A 17,705-nucleotide genomic window follows, 5' to 3' on the forward strand; every position below is an offset into this window, starting at 1 on the left:
CCATTCCCCTTCCCTCTTATTCCAGAGCCATATTCAGTGACAGGTGGCAGGCTGAGTGAGCCTGTGGGAAACAGATACATTTCAGATTGAGGACATTGCTGCAAACCCATTATCTGGGCAAATAATGCAGTGGTTTTATACAGAGGCTTGATCAGGGACTAGTAGATTTTCGAAAGAATGAAGTGAAGGGTACTGAAGAAAAGGAGATAGATTCAAAGTTCCAGACCTCCATTTTTTGTCTAATACAGAACTTTTAAACCATAGAAACAGGTTCTGCTGGGCACCCTGACATAATTAGACAGAGAGAGAGATAAGCACGGTTCACAGTATCCCACTTTATTTTCATTAGCTGGCACTACCTGATGCTGAGTTTGAGCAATCACATTTTGGACCTTCTGACTTGGAGCGTGGTATGATAGAAACAGCTCTAAATATGCCAGAAGGTAAGTGTTTAAGACCTGGTTTAGCCTCTCATTAGCTCTGCAGACATGGGCAAGTCACGTAAAACCTCTGAAGCTCACTTTATTTGAGTGAAAAATGGGGTTTAGAATACATTAAAAGGCTGTTGTGAGAAGGACATGGGATCATGAGAGTAAAAGAAGTCTGAAAGCTATTTACAAAATTAGGTATTGCAATCTCTCTTCTTGGTAATATGTCCTGAACAACATTTTTTTTCCAAATGAAGGTTTTTATTGTCTGCTTTTGTGTCTAGAAATGTTCACCTACTAGAAGTAAAAAATAGATATAGACACTTCCCTTTAACAGAGTGTAAAGGATGTAAAACGCAGGTGGTGTCGATGAGGCCGAATCAAGGTAATCACAGGTGGAACAACTCATCTAGGAAGTGGCAAAATAGAATCTGGCTAAAGTAGAAGAGCAGACAGAGAAGGAAGCAGAAAGAGGGAGGGAGAAGAGAAGAAGAGAGGGGGAGAGGGAGAGAGAGGAAAGAGGGAGAAATAAGACTTTGGGTGTTATCGGTAATCTCTAGAGCTAAACCACGGTTTGGTATTATCGGTAATCTCTAGAACTAAACCACAGTTTCTCAACTTTAGCTGCATGCTGGAATCACCCATGACATTAAAAATACTGTTGCCTGAGTTTCATCCCCAGAAATTCTGACTTAATTGGCCCGGGGTAGATTTTTTTTAAAGTGCTCCGGGTGATTCTATTCTGCAGCAAAGTTGAGAACCACTGAACCAAAGCACTGCCTCTCTGACCTGAATGAACATACAAGTCACTTTGAAAATGCAGCCTGGAATTGTGCCTGAGGTTCTAGCTCCTAACAGGCTCCTAACAAGCTTTCTCTAACTTCTGGACAGTTTTAGTGAGGTAATTGAAAAAGTGATAAAATGATGATGATAATGACAGCTAACGTTTGATGAATGTTGCTGGGGAGAGAAAATTTTTCTCTATCCTTTTAAGTTCTTCTGGCTGGTCTAAGAATCAAATTCACCTGAGAGAGATTAACAGAAGGAAATCAGATTTAATGACTAGGTACAGGTAATCCACATAAGCATAAAAGATTCCAAAGACAGGCAGAGCAAGAAAAGAGGGTAAGGAGAAAGAGGGTGGGGAGAAAGAGGGTAAAGGTTTGGGGTTTCAGAGGGAATGAAGGCAACTCAAAGGAAGAATGGAAAGAGGCATCCAAATGTTTGCTGGGCCACCCAGAAGCAATGGGCTATAGAGAGGAATTTTAACAAACAGACTTTGCTAAGTTCCTCTTGTCTACCACCCCTAATTCATATTATAATGTAGTTATCTACGTGATAGCTCTCTTTGAGGAGCATGTCCTCTATCTAAATTTTTTTTAGGCACTTAAGAGGAAGGTCAAAGTTTCTTCCTGAGTCTTTTGGGCCTTAATTGTTTTCAGCTCAAAATAATCTGCAGGCCAAAGTGACACATCTTGAGGCAACTTGTTCTGAACCCCTAAATATATGCCAGACACTGTGCTGGATATTTCCAGGGTTAACTTGTTAAAATCCTAAGAACAACCTAAAAGGGGTTGGTATTATCATTACCCTGGTTTAAAAATGAGGGAACTGAGGCTTAAAAAGTCAGATATCTTACCTAAGTTTGAAAACCTGGTAAACATATTTGAATTCTGATAGTCTGACACTGAGCCTGTGCTCTTAACTGATTCTATTACCCTAATTCTGAAATGATTCCGTAGCCCTACTTTTTAAGTGTTAGGTATACTGCAGGAGAGAAAATCTGAAAGAAAAAAGCAAAAATAGGAAGCATCTGAAATACTGGTGCAGATTTAAATAAGATTGAAACCCACAACCTGCCTCATGGCTTTTCACTATGGGAACAGCTAGGAGTGGCATGAGAATTGTTGCAAAGAAATCATTAATACTTTATTCTGGATAAGTCAAGTCATAGACTTTGTCAAGATTAACAGCCACGGACTCAACTTATACTCACATGGGCAAATTTAAAAATCCTAAAACCTCGGTCACATCCCAAACCAAATAAATCAGACTGTCTGAGAGTAGGGCCCATACATTAGCATTTGGTAAAGCTTCTCAGGGATTCCAAATTGCAGCAAAAGTTGCTGATCACTGGGTTTGGAGTATGAGGTCCTGGGAGGAAATTGATGCCACTAATGATAGAGTCTAAATGTCACATTTCCTGGGCAGCTTATTCTAGCAGCTAGAGGTATTTTCTTTTTTCTCTGAACCTCCCTGGCTTCTATCTCTACCTCTGAGAACACTGACCACATTCTGCCTTTAAGCTACGTATTTGTGCCTTTGTTCAGAGAAGTGCCTTACAAAAGTCTTTTCCCTAGACAATGTCCTTGAGAGAAGTCATCGTTAACAAAGGATTCCATGGTCAAAACAGTTGAATTAACATTGTAACTGAAGCTAACAAAAGAATTTGTCCACCCCAATGCACAGCAAGCCAATAAAAACTGACACCAAGATTTTGCAGTGAAGAAAAATAGGCACTTTATTGGTGTGGCACCATCCAGGAAAACAGACAGCCAATACCCCCAAGTCCTGAATTCCCGGATGGCTGGCAAATGAGGGTATTTAAAGACAAAATTTGAGCCAGGGGTCTCTCGAGAAGGTAGACACCATTGCTTGGAGACCCATGAGGTCATGCCACTTCGTCTGATCCTCTGGAGGTCTTTTCTTGAGAGAGACTTGGAATCCGAAAAATATCTTAATTCATTATGTTAGAAGTTTCATTAAGTACATTTGGTGATTATATCTTCAGGGTAGTGCTGGTTAACTACTTGTAAGCTAGTGAGGTTGCATTCCTATAGGTTCCTTGGCCAGTCCCGCCATGCCTGGGAGAAATAGGACCTTAGTGTTCATTCTTTCACCTGAAATGACAAAGATGGAAGCCAGATTCAGCACTGTGTATGTGTCAGTCTCTTAGAGACTTCCAATGATTACTTCATAAAAGCTCTAAGATGTTCTGTAGTAAGGAAGCATCTTTAACTTTGTTTAGGTGGGAGTTTTCAAAATTATCTGAACGTAAAATACTCTTGACATTCTGTTTTTATACACAAAGTTTGGGGAGAGGAAATTCTAGTTTAGAAAAGAAGGATGGGCTTATAGAGTAAGATCTGGTTATAAATCTAAGAAAAATAATAGCAAACCTCACAAGTTATTGTGAAGAATTAAAGCAAATGAGATAATAAATAATAAATATAATAAGTAATAATAAATTAAATTTCATCACTTATGTAACAGGTCTATTATAGTTCCTGTTACTATGGGCTACTTTCTTTTTTGTCTTTTTAGTCTCAAGAGTATCTAGGACAGGTCTTACCTTTTACACACACACACACACACACACACACACACAAACAAAGTTGTTTTCGTTCTTTCAAAATTGAAAATCCTACACTTTGTAGGTGGATGTCAAGAGCACTAAATCCCACCTAAATTGACATTCTTTTCTGCATTTCCTCTATTATTAATGCTTATAGAGTAAGAAGAAACTATTGAAGACAATCTCCTGTTAAAATTTAGCACTAACTATTGATTGATTGATTGGGTATTCACTGGGCAATTATTATGCACAAGACACTCTGGGAGATGAAAACATTGGTAAGACACAGTCACTTAGGGGCTCACTGCAGTGCTATGTCTATATAGAGGGGGAAATATAAAGAATAGAAACCAGTGATTTTGTTGTTGAGGGCACATACAGTTCATCTTCCAGCGCTACCTCTCGATTCCCATCCTGCCTCACTGGGTATTCAGTCTAAACCCAGCTCCTATTGGAGTAGACTAGTTCCAGATGAAGTTGAAAAGCAATGAAGACAAGAAAGTTCTTCATGCCCTTAAAGGTTGCTGTTTAAGGTTATTTAGTGTAACTTTTCTTCCTCAACTTGCTGGCTTCTTATGGGAGTTTCATAGGCCAGGAGGGGTGAGCTATTAGTTTATTATACAAAATGTGAGCTAGGATTATAGGGAGGAGCATTTTATTTTTTACCTAGACTTTTCTACAACTCTCAAGGATTACTTCTTCCTTTTTTAAAATTTGATCCAGTGGTTATACCTATACTCTTAAGGCAATGATTCTCACACCTGGCCACACAGTAGAAGCTCTAGGAGATTAGGATTTCATGTGTTTTGTTTATTTTTAAGCTTTCTAGGTACTTCCACCGTGCAGCCCAGTTAAGAAACACAACCTTAGAAGGACTCCACTATGTTTTTCACTTTTGTTATATTAACTGCTTTATCTAAAACTTCAGGCTTGGAAAGCCCTGATGATGCTGGTTGTGTGTTTTCAACAAGGAGGGTTTACGAGAAGCACAGTCAAAACTCATGAGATGGTGAGGTTCATATCCTGACCCCTGATTCCCAGCAGCAAACTACTAAATATGTAAAATACTGTGATACCCATTTGTACCATGAACGTCTTAGGAAAAGAAGAAACTCATTATTGCTTTTAGCCCGGTGAGTCAACAAAGTAGCGACTGGCACTTTATTTAAGATCTCTGGAAGAACCTGAAACAATTCTCCGAGCAGTTAGCCAAAGTGGACACTGGTACATGGATAAATACCACTTTCTAACTTTATTTTTGAACATAAAGGGAAAGACAAAGTATTTGGTAAAAAAATTAAATTCACCAATATTTCCAGCTTTATTTCCAAAAATATCTTAAGCGATCCTTTGATTTACAAAATGTGAAACATACTTTCCTCTCTTTCCTTTAACTCACTCGGCAGTGGGGATAAAGTTCATTTTTAATATTCAGTAGTGGTTTAGGAATCTTTCTAGGCAGTAGCTTAAGGATAATCAGCTTGGAAATATTTTTATTTTAGGTTAAATACACAGAGATGGTGTTTCTTAAGCTTTTGATAAATATTTTTGGAGATAAAATTAAAGCCTGTCTCATATTTATGTTGACTATAAAGAAGAGAAATATAGATACTTTTGATTCAAAGTGAAACTGCTTTATACTTTATACATAATGCTCTGCAGTATTATTTTAACATACAGAAGAGCCAAAGAAAATTAAATTTGTCATTCAGTTTTTTCCCTGCCTATGCCAACAGAAATGGTAAACAGCAAGATGATAATCAGGCAAAACTAAATCTTTCATGAGGGCATATTTTCCCATTAGTGTGGCCTTTATTTTAAGGCAAATACAGAATAGTTGAGTAGAAAAGGGAAGGTGGATAGTGATGTGGAAATTGTTGGCGTTCAGAGCCAATGGCCAAGAAAGAATTCTTGAGACATCTTCCATGCCAAAAGGTGGTTTTATTAAAGCATGGGGAGGGGCCCCTGGGTGGCTCAGTCGGTTGAGCATCTGACTTAGGCCCAGGTCATGATCTTGAGGTTCACAAGTTCAATCTTGAGGTTCACAAGTTCCAGACCTTGCTTCGGATTCTGTCTCCCTCTCTGCCCCTCCGAAGCTCGTGCTCTGTCTCTCTCTCTTTCTCAATAAGTAAATTAATTAATTAATCAATTAATTAATTAAAAAAAAAGCACAGGGGGACAGGACCCGCGGGCAGAACAAGCTGCACTGGGGTTGTGACGGGTGACTCATTATATACTTTCAAATTGTGAGGGGGTCAGGGATAGCGTAAGTCTCTAAGGAATTTTAGAAACAAGATTTCCAGGACCTTGAGGGGCCTTGCTATTGTGAGAAAAAGGTCAGTTATGAGACCCTTCATATGTCTGTCAGTGGGCCATATGCTTGGAGGATGGTTGCCAACATATATTTGGGGAGTAGAGATAAACAAAGTTTCCAAAGGAATTTTTATATGTTAATGTGGACTCCCAGGATCCTGGGTGGGGGTGGGGATTGGGCTAAGATTGCCTTTTGCAGTTAGCAAAGTGTCATGATCTAGGCAGCTGAGCTCCTGGAGGGAGGTCACTCTGCCTGTCTCAAGGATTTGTCAATGGGCTGTAAGCTGTCAGGAAATGTGATTTTTTCTTTTGCCTTTGTTTCCCACATCCAGCAGTATTTAGAGTCTCTGGGGTTTCAGACCTCAGATCTAGAGATTCAGACCTGGGGGTAAAAAGAGCAGTGAGGATTAACAGTCTTTCTGAAGCTAAACAAGCTGAAAGAACAATCATTTGATCAGTATTTTACCACCTCTGGGTGCAAATTCTCTGAAAATCCACCACAGCAGAGAACCTGATCAGAAAAATGAATATAAATAATGCCATGAATTGCAACCCACTTGTATATTGGAATGGTCACGTCAACTTCTGGGGCTCAGTAGGCACTGCTAATGTGGGTCACTGGTCAGAACTCCTCCGTAAACTTCCATCTTTCTGGGTCTCAGCTCTGCACCTCTGAGCCTCCCTTTTGCTGAGAAGGTTGCAGCCCCTCTCTCCATTAAGGGTATGCTTTTTACAGTTGAAATAAATCAGATCTAATCAAGTGACAAATGATGTCTATTTCTATAGGAGAAGTGGAATGTATTTCATCAAGTCAGGTTAAGCACAAAACCTGCTCACTGATAGGGGTCCTCCCTTCTAGAAAAGTGTTTCATTGTATCACTAGGGTTCTGCAGTAATCCTGCGGAGGTATGCATTTCACCCCCTCTGTATCTCATTATGCTTTAACTGGTTATTTAACAAGCGGGGTGGTAAGGAGAGAAATTAATTGGCGTTTGACTAAAACTTACAAGAAACTTAGGAAGTTTAATGACGTTTTCAAAGATTTAAAAGTGCCTGCCCCCATCACCACTACTTACGGTAAATTAAATATCTTATTACGGAAGGATTAAGGTCATTTTAAGTCACATCTAGCTACTTGGGGTGACAGAACCTTCCCTGAAGGCCTGGAGGCACTCTTTGCCATTAGACTAGATTTTGACAAAAAGATTGGTCACAAAACTGTGCTAAAAGTTTCTGTTACGTGTTAGTGAACATGGCTACATGAAAGCAGATAATGCATTGTAGTGAAAAACTGGGGGAAAAAAGAGAAAACATATGAAAAAATCTACACTAGCAAGCACTCTGTCTTCTGGGTGTAGGCAAGGTGGTGAATGTGCCAAAGATACAAGAGAACGTGTCAACTGAAAGAAAATCAGCCTTAAAGTAGGTTAGTAAATGCTTTATTCATCGTCTTACTGAGGACTCTAGCCTGGGAGACAGCCTTTCAGATTGCTCCAAAGCTTGTTAGCTGCAGGAGATTATATTCACAAAACGGGAAAGAGGTATATGTGCTCTCAAGCAGCTCTCCAAATAATATGTGTCATAAAGTATAATCTATTACCATCGTTAAAATTAAGATTTACTGATTGCCACATGGACATGAGAAAGACCCTTAGGTCATCTTACCATGTTATGTTTCTATCACATCTGATGGTTTAAAATATTGTGGGGGCACCCGGGTGGTTCAGTCGGTTAAGCCTCTGACCTCGGCTCAGGTCATGATCTCCTGGTTCACGAGTTCGGGCCCCACATCAGGCTCTGTGCTGACAGCTCAGAGCCTGGAGTCTGCCTCAGATTCTGTGTCGCCCTCTCTCTCTGTCCCTCCCCTGCGCATGCTCTGTCTCTCTCTGCCTCTCAAAAATAAATAAACATTAAAAAAATTTTTTTAATAATTCAAAAAAAAATATTGCTTGTGTTAGGGGGCAGAATTCCTGTTCCCTTTAAGGGTCCTTCTAGCTGGACTAGGAATCAAATTGGTATGACACAGATTAACAGTGTATATATGGAGAATCTACATAGACATGGAAATTCCAAAGACAGTCAGGCAAAATGAAGTATATATGTCATTCTGTAGCAAGGAGAAGGGGGCAGCAGTTTGGGACTTTAGAGGAAAGGAGTGCACTTCTTCACGGGGCAGTAGGAAGAAACAAAGATGCTTGATAATTAGAAGTTTGCCCTACCAGACAGATGGGTCACCCATATAAAATTTATCTTTGGAAATACCCATTATTCTGGGGAAGACCTTTAATTTAGATTCTTCTGTGTAATTAAAGGACAGGCAAACATTTCTCTTAATGAAGCCTGCAGGTTCTCGATTGTCTTCAGCTCAAAATAATCTTCACGCCAGAATGGGCCACTTGGGGGCGACCTGCCCTCTGACCCTACACTTGCAAGCCTCTGGTTAACCGGTTTTCTGGTTCTTCCTGGTTTTGATTCCTCCTTGAGGTCACCTGAGATGGTCACAGAAGATTGACATTAGTTGGCTACTCAGTTTTAGTACAGGTTTGGATGGTTTAGTGTCACTAACGTAAGCTTTGGATCCTGATGATCCTTTGAATTCTGTCATACTTATGAGCTGTGTGACCCGAGGCAAGCTACTTGTCCATCCAAGCCCAGTTTTCTTATCTATAGATTGAGGGTAATAACTGTGGCAGCGACCATGAAACATGTTCACCATTTGCACCTTTAGGAATTATCATTTCCCAGCCTCCCTTGCAGTTAGATTTCAGGGGTCACACGACTGACCATTCACTTTCAGTCTGACTCCTACAAACATCCTACCCAAATCTCCAGCTCATACATTTCCCTTACTGCAGTCACTTGGAGACCGCATGTTCCATGGGGGGCTTGCTACAGGGATGAAAGAGAGTGGCCTAACCTGAATGTGATTTCACATGAGCATGAAATAAATGTTATTTTATAAGACACTGAGATTGAAGACATCTGGGAACAATACTAGGGGAAAATGGAATGTAGGTTGGATTTGTTAAACTGCCTGTAGACCACTATTGACCAGTATGGTGGGATTTTAGATATGTGTTATATAGGATAATTGTAGTGAAAAAAGAGAACACTTACACAATCATTTAAGTGTAATAAATTACTGGAGTGCTTGGGTGGCTCGGTTAAGTGTCGGACTCTTGATTTCATCTTAGGTCATGATCTCATGGTTCATGAGATCAAACCCCTGTCTGTGCTGACAGCACAAAGCCTGCTTGGGATTCTTTCTGACCTCTCTCCTCCTCCCACCTGTGTGCCTATGTGCATTCTCTCTCTCTTTTTCTCTCTCTCTCTCTCTCAAAAATAAATAAACATTGAAAAAAATAAAAAAAATAAATGTAACAAATTACTATGGATAGGAGTCACAGGATGTATTGCCCGAATATGCTGTTTTATTAATTCACTGACATTGAATAGAGTTGTTTTGTAGAGTTGCAGTCCCTGAAGTGGAACAGGTGTCCTTAAGACCAGACACACTGGAGTCAAAGAACAGAAGATAACATCTCAAGAACATGATCTCATTCTCCCCCAGTCACTGAATGCCACTCCACCCAGACCCTAATTTTTGCCTTTAAAAACCCTCACTTGTAAGTCGCCAGGCAGTTTGAGGTTTTGAGCATTAGCTTCCTGTTCTCCTGGATGGCACCACATGAATAAATAGCCTATATTTCTTCATTGCCAAACTCAGTGTGCATGGGCACACAGACTCTGGTTTGGTTACAAGATTGTAGTCCTCTCTCCTATTCTCCCTTTCTCCTCTTTTTTCTCCTTCTTCCCTCCCCTCTCCTCCCCTTACCTCTCCTGCCTCCCTCCTTCCCTCCCCCTTTCCTCCTCCCTCCCTCCCTCCCTTCCTTCCTTCCTCCCTCCCTCCCTTCCTCCCTTCCTCTCTTCCTTCCTTCCTTCCTTCCTTCCTTCCTTCCTTCCCTCCTCCTTTCCTTCTCTCCTGATACTAAACACAACCTAGCATATCCTGATTAATGCAAACTTCACACCTCCTTCACACAGTTGTAAGGATTAAACATCAAGGATACTGGGGGCATAGAGACATATAATAAGTCTAATACATTTATTATTATTTTGTATCACCCAAACTCATTGTATTAGGGATAAAAATGTCGGGGCTTAAAGGAGTTAAGTGATTTACCACAACCACCTAATTTTGAATATAGCTAAAAATTTCCAGTTAAGGGTTCTTTAAAATATATTGCAATTTGCACTGAAGTCAGAGACTCGCTCCAGTGAAAGAAACATTTAGATACATTGGATCTGTTGAGTGTGAGATTAGTCTATTCAAATGACAACTGATGGGGTGCTTGGGTGGTTCAGTCAGTTGAGTGTCTGAACTCTCAGTTTTAGTTCAGGTCATGATCACAGGGTCCTGGGGTCAGGCCCTGCACTGGGCTCCCCACTGAGCACAGAGCCAACTAAGGATTCTCTCTCCTCCTCTCCCTCAGCCCCTCCCCCATTTGGTCTCTCTCTCAAATAAAATTTTTAAAAATAATAAAAATGACAACTGAGTTTATTTCAAGAAAGTAGCCAACATGTTAAAATTTTAGTGATAACCAATGTTGATCTCAAGTTTGTAATTGTTGGGTGGTACTTATTAGTAATTTAGCTGACTAACTCTATATCCACTTATAAAAGTTTTCACATTTTTGAGGAGAGGAGTCGTTCTTTCTCTAATTTTGCTTTTAACTTTAAATTTCTTTCAGTGAACATTCTGGAAGTAGTAATGACCTACTTTAAAAAAAAGTGACTTTTTTTTTTTATTTTTTTTTTAACGTTTATTTATTTTTGAGACAGGGAGAAACAGAGCATGAACAGGGGAGGGTCAGAGAGAGGGAGACACAGAATCGGTAGCAGGCTCCAGGCTCTGAGCCATCAGCACAGAGCCCGACGCGGGGCTCGAACCCACGGACCGCGAGATCGTGACCTGAGCCGAAGTCGGACGCTCAACCGACTGAGCCACCCAGGCGCCCCAAAAAGTGACCTTTTAAGAGAAATTCCCAGGAAACATGTTACTTTAGAATGGCATATTAATTAATACGTGTGTTAATTAATAAATATGTAGGGGAGCAAATTTTGCCACCCCCAGATATCCCCGTTTGGTATATTGGTTATTTTAGGCTGGTTATTTTTAAGAAACTTCAAATGTAGGTGAAGCTCTGAAATCCAAGTAAAAGTTATCCTTTTGTAAAGATAAATTTACATACATAAGGGAAATCTCCATTTGTAAGCCTGTCTGCTTTGCTGCACAAGGAAGAGGGGGGAATAATTCTAACTCTCTAGAAAGACTTAACAATGGAAAAGACAACTACTTAAGTCTGCATAACAACCTTACCTTTGTTTACTGTGCTTTTCCTCAACACCTCCCATAACTGACTCCCCACACCCAATATCTGCTTTTGTCTTTGGCTGAGGATGATATTTAAGGTGATTGTCTTTGGCCATTTGGGGAATTACTCAGTTTTTCTGGGTCTCCCTTTCCACCATGCAGGAGGTATGCATGTTATTGAACTTTTGTTTGATTTTCTCCTGTTAATCTGTCCCGTGTCAATTTGATTCTTAGACCGGCTAGAAACACTTCTAAGGGTAGAGAAGAAATTTTCCTCCCCAACACTCTTACAAATGGAGATTTCCCAAATGTAAATATTTCTTACAAAAGGGTAACTTCTTCTTGCATTTCAGAGCTTCTCCTGTGTTTGTATTTCCTTAAAAAGTCAGCTTGAAATAATCACCATGCCAAGAGGCATATCTTGGGGTGGCAATATTTGCTGTCTTACAAATACAGTAATTACTATAAATATTTTTTTACTTCAAGTATTTTTCTAGTGTTTTTATAAATTACTACAATTAAACAATGATTTTGAGTTAGAATTTTTTTTTCTCCTGTTGGTAGCTTTTCATTGTGAGTCAATATGGGGTGATGATTTTGCTTGTGGATTTGGCAAACTTCTGTAACAATGGATTCTCTCCATAGAGAATGCCCGTTGGGAGACATTCATAGCCAGCTCCCAACTAGTGATTTTGTAATGGAAAAATCGTGAGTCTGCTCCTTGGTAAGTTACAGGTAAATTACTCGAGCATTGTCATAAAGAAACTTTATTTGTAGCAAGTCAGGAGATGACAGAGAATAACTTCCAAAGCCATGACTCCCTGAGCAGGGATGAGTGTTTTTCTTTTTTTAAAGGTTTTTTTTTTTTTTTTTTTTTTAACATTTATTTATTTTTGAGAGAGAGAGCGCCAAGCGGAGGAGGGGCAGAGAGAGAGAGAGACAGAGAGAGAGAGAGAGAGAGAATCTGATGAAGGCTCCAGACTCTGAGCTGTCAGCACAGAGCCCAAGGCGGGGATCGAATTCACTAACCACAAGATCATGACCTGAGCAGAAGTCAGACCCTCAATGACTGCTTCCCCGGGTGCCCCTGGGTTCTTTTTATTTAGAGTGAGAATGAATATTCAGAAAGAGGAGCTTTGTCATTACATGTAAAAGTGGGCATAAAGTTGCACAGCCTTACTGAGGAAACACACCTAAGTATGTATTCTATGTATATTAATGAAGTTGTACTCATCTTTCAGGTGGAGACTTTCACATTATAATGGAACAGAAGTAACTGTTGGACAAGGGGAAGGTAGTATGGGCATGATCTGAGAGCCAGAGCTCACCTAAACTGGTTGGGGTCTTGGGCTCACTACTCGGGTAAGGAAAGCAAGGCCTTGCTTACTTTTGATATAGCACAGGGAGTTTTACCACTGATTTATTGTCTCCAATGTGGTTAAGCTATTTCCTGGCCTCAGAGACTGTTAGTTTTTGCATTCCCTTTGTTCCCTTAAAACCCTTGACCGCTAAGGTTTTTGCATTTCTTTGTAATTCTGATACCTTTTGGAAAGTTCCGTGGGATATGCATACATCAAGGAAGTAGGGCATAGATCAAAGAAAATAGCTGGGGGCCTAAAACTGACTTCTCTTGTGGCAGGAAAGCTTTGTTTCATTTTTCTTTTTCTGGGGACCCCTAACTCTTTCTGCCTACAATTCTATTATTTTGCTACTCAGACTAAGTATGCTAGTTTGTGTAAAGAGCTTATAGAACGGTTTTCAGGGTCCTATTGTTGCGGGATTTTTTTACCGCCATATCCAAGGTTTGTTGTCTCCATGCTTTGAAGAATGCAGAGGTGAACACAAAATAAAATGAGCCGCAGGCCAAAGTTTATTAGAGGAGAAGATCAGTAAGAAAGAAAAGTATGAAAGCTGTCTTTACAGAGAGGGGGCATTCAAAAGTAAATGGCCAGGACTGTAGGCTAGGAGCTTTGTTTTATAGAGTTTTGGTAGGCTTCCTTCCCTCCCCCTTGTTCCTTCTCAGGTTCCACTCTCACTGGCTAGGTACCTCTAAATGCGTAGTCATTCCTTTTTTTGATTGGCTCATTTTTATCATATGAGGGATGGTTTATGGCCATACCCTTCCTATGGGTCCTACATCTAATGGCCGACTAGTAATTATTAGTCAGGTCTCTGTTGGTCAAATTTCTGAGGAAAACCTGAGGGGAGTAGGTAGTGTCTGTTGCATTCTTAAGAGGAACTTTATGCTTGAGGGAGTTTGCTCCAGGTCAGACATTCCCAGAAGAAATGTTTTAAAATATGTGTTTTTCCTCCACCCAGGTACTTTTAAGCCCCGGACTCTTCTTTTCTGCCTACTGAATCCTATCTTTCCCTATCATACTATTTTGAAAATAGCATCAGCGTAATTTTCCGCACAGTGTGGTGGTTCATGAGAGACTAAGAGAAAAATTACCAGGTGTACTCACAACTGCAAAGAAAAGACCCTCCTCCCCGCCCCCTTTCCCGGAACCAGCCAGGGTGTGCCCGGTTGTGGTCTGGCCTAAAGGCGGGAACCAATCAAGTTCTGCTGAGTGGTTTGAAAAAAAGGCGGGAACCAATCAAGTTCTGCTGAGTGTTTAAATTTAAATGTCAACAAATAACAGCTCTGTAACCGCGAAAAATCCCTAACTTGTTTGTGCCTGTCTATAAAAGAAGCTGTAAGATCCTCGCTCGGGACCTCTTAGTGTCACCGGTAACGAGTGCGCGGAGGTCCGGGTTCGAACCTGCAATAAATGACCCTTGCCACTTGGCTTTGACTCTGGACTCTGGTGGTTTGTTCTTGGGGGTCTTTCGAATTTGGGCATATCAGTTCAAAGTATGGGCTTTGGAGCCCAGGGAGTGTAGTACATACAGCTTTACATCCCACTAACTTTGTGACCTTAGGCAAGTTACTTGATTTTTTTGAACCTCAGTTTTCTCATCTGTAAAATGAGAAGAAACCCTACCTCAAAGGATGTTACAAAGTTAAATGTGGCATGAAATATAAAATTCAGGGAATAAATAATAATTATTACCCAATAACTACTAACATAATCTTAGAAACCAACCTGAAGAAATATACAGAGGGTAAATCTTTGGTGTGGCATAATTCCTCATCCTATTTATAGGATTTGAAAAATTGTAAACAGTCTAAGTGTCTAACAATAAGTGTGATTAAAGACAATTACAAGATATCCATACAACGAAGTTTATGGAGTATTTTTGTTAATATCAGTAAGAAATGCTTTGAATGCTTTTAGCATGTGAATATTCAGTAGGTCATTTTAATGATTTATGCACCTGGGTGGCTCGGTTGATAAGGCCCAATTTGGCTCACTTCGTGATCTCCCGGTTAGTGAGTTCAAGCCCCGAGTCAGGCTCTGTGCTGACAGCTCGCAGCCCGGAGCCTGCTTCAGATTCTGTGTCTCCCTCTCTCTCTGCCCCTCCCCCACTCATACTCTGTCTCTTTCTCTCTCTCTCTCAAAAATAAATAAACATTAAAAAATTTAAAAAAAAGAAACATTAAAAAAATTATTTGCCCTAATCCCCCACATAGCACACAAACACAGTGTTCTGTTGAGTCTTTGAAGAGAAAACATTGCCTTTCATATAATTTGCCTGCACCTCTGCCTTCCTGTTTCAGCTGCTGCTTTCCGATCTGTTTTGGCTGTGGCTTGCAGGCATTTTTCCTTATGAATGATTCTTGCATCTCTCCATAGCCATCCCTCCACATCTATTCCTGGCTTGAACTGCCAGCGTGGTGGCACTGATCCACTCTTGACCTCTAACATCCTCTGAGGCTCTCGCCCTTGCTGTGCTTTGAACCCAGTATCAGCCCTGCTACTGATCTCAGCTATTGATATCATCTGCACCCTTCACTAGGTTGGCCTGCTGCTCAGCTATACCAAAACGGGTATGACTGTTTTGTATCTGACAGTGTTTATCTTTCCTACTGACCTGCAGGGAGATCCCTGCCCCTTCTTGTGGCTTCTTCTAAATTTTACATGTGGGGTAGTGGGAGTTGGGAAACTTGTTAGATCCCTAGAAATCCACTCTTGCCATTGAGCCCCACAGCCTCTCCATCACTGAGTACATGAGGTTTTCAGGGGCTTAATCACTACCTGTCTTCCCAAGCCCTGTTGGTGATTCTTGCTCAGATTCCATTCTCTTTTCTCATGACTTTGTTTTCCCTTTTCAGGTCATTTCCTGCCAACCTGGCTTGCACAGGACCATCCCATTTATCAGCTATGCTGCTATATGTTTGAAACTGCTGCATGTTTGAACTTCTCAGTTGAGAACACAGAATGAATTATTCTTCAAAGCGTTCCTGGATCCTGATTCCATGGAGATAGGGAACTTTGCTCCAAGAGCAAGTGATCAACTCTGATCAAGTAGAAATCCTTGCTTAGGTCATAATGCAAAATTTAAAAAGCAGGAAAATATTATAAATAAAAGATGACCTAATTCTGTTAAAACCAAACTTACTGGCATGAGAATCACTACAAGAAAAAATCAAAATGTCTGTAATGTCAATATTTGGATGACATGACTATAGATTTGTTTTCAAATCTCCAAATTTCTACTACAAATTTCATGGTTTTTTAATTGAAAAATGACACAATTTAAGAAATTGTTGCAAGAAATAATCCAGAGGCTAACGTCAAATTTATTTAAAGGACAGCTGAACTTTAATTTTTTTTTGTGGGGCACCTGGGCAGCTCAGTTGGTTAAGGGTCTGACTCTCGATTTTGGCTCAAGTCATGATCTCATGGTTCCTGAGTTTGAGCCCCATGTCGGCTCTGTCAGCACAAAGCCTGCTTGGGATTCTCTCTCCCCCTCTCTCTCTCTGCCCCTCTCTCTTTTCTCTCCCTCAGAAATAAATAAATAAATTTTAAAAAATAAAATAAAATCATCTTTAAAAAGTACAGTTTAAAATCAATCAATCAATCAATCAATCAATAATATTCTTTTGTGATTTTACCTTGCTAAAAGAAACAGGAATTTATTTGGCTGAGTCTAGAAGCACTTGTTCTCACTTCAAGCCCTTTAAGACAGCTTTACCTTGCCTTCTACAGCTCTTTGTTTTCTTATCTTTATCTGTACTGATATTTGTGCCTGTGTGTATGTTTATCTCTATCTATTATTCCCATATTCCCATCTATAGCAGATACTGCTAGTGCCCTGCCCCCTCTCGATATTCACCTTCCCCACACAGGCCAACTCTCAGGTTTCCAACCGCCAACATCTGTAACTCTTTGCCTGAAGGCTTCCTTTGGAGACAGGAGCCTGCATAGGAGACACATTGGTAGTTACTGGAATTAGCAGGCACCTCCCTCCCCAGTAGCCCCCAACCATGACAGGAATTGATATTTGAATGCTCCCCACATCCTTGTCCCATGGGGATGAGGGCCAGTATGAGGCATGCTCTCCACTGTCTCCCAGAGTCTCCGGCAGGACTGAGTCCCACAGTGGTAATCTGCCTGGTAACACACCCTTTATTGGCTGCATATCATTTGCTGCTTTGCCTCCCCACTTTCCTATTGGTGCTTCCAAGGATCACTTCCCCAATATACAGCTTTCACTCAAATCGTTCTCTCGGGGTCTGTTTCTGGGTAAATCTATCCTAATAAGATACTCACATTCATATCCATTTCCTGTAGTTCATAAGAAAATGGCTTATGGGTTATAGCTGCCTCTGAGCTAAGCCTGAGCTCAAAATGTGGCAAGACGCTGACAAAAGTAGCGGAATCTTAGGCAGCAATGCTGGAACAATGGTTAAAGTGAATCAAAGTATTAGTGCAGTACTATGTCTAGTTCTGGATGCAACATTTTTTAAAGGATACACAACAATTGGAAATATCACCATGGCCTGATTAGGAGTTTAGGAACCTAATAATAAAGATAACAGTTAAAGGAAGTGAAGTTATTTGGCTTGGAGAATAAACTACTAACTAATGGCATAATCACTATTCAATGGTTGAAGGGGTGTCATGGACACAGTGCACTAAATTTATTCAGTGTGTTCCAGGAGCGGAACTCTGGGCAAGAGTAAAAGAAAAGCAAAATTTGGGTTCAGGGAAACAAAACCTTTTCTAATCATTAGAGTTTTCCCTTTTCGAATGCAAGATCCTAGTCCCTGGAAATACTTTAGCAGAGGGCAAAACTCACCCGAATCCATCCCATTCCTTAAAATAAGCCCAGAGCACACATGTATATG

General features: G+C 40.5%; 1 long non-coding RNA gene across 1 annotated transcript; it reads left to right on the top strand.

The window, feature by feature from the left end:
- Window positions 1-12,134: 12,134 nt before the first annotated feature.
- Window positions 12,135-16,337, top strand: LOC109252475 (uncharacterized). Its single transcript, XR_002074027.2, has 3 exons — window positions 12,135-12,194; window positions 12,712-12,764; window positions 15,687-16,337. It is a non-coding gene; the product is annotated as an uncharacterized LOC109252475 (long non-coding RNA).
- Window positions 16,338-17,705: the final 1,368 nt, after the last annotated feature.

This window comes from Panthera pardus, unplaced genomic scaffold (assembly GCF_024362965.1).
Source record: "Panthera pardus isolate Hobbes unplaced genomic scaffold, ASM2436296v1 HiC_scaffold_17, whole genome shotgun sequence".
Taxonomy (NCBI): domain Eukaryota; kingdom Metazoa; phylum Chordata; class Mammalia; order Carnivora; family Felidae; genus Panthera; species Panthera pardus.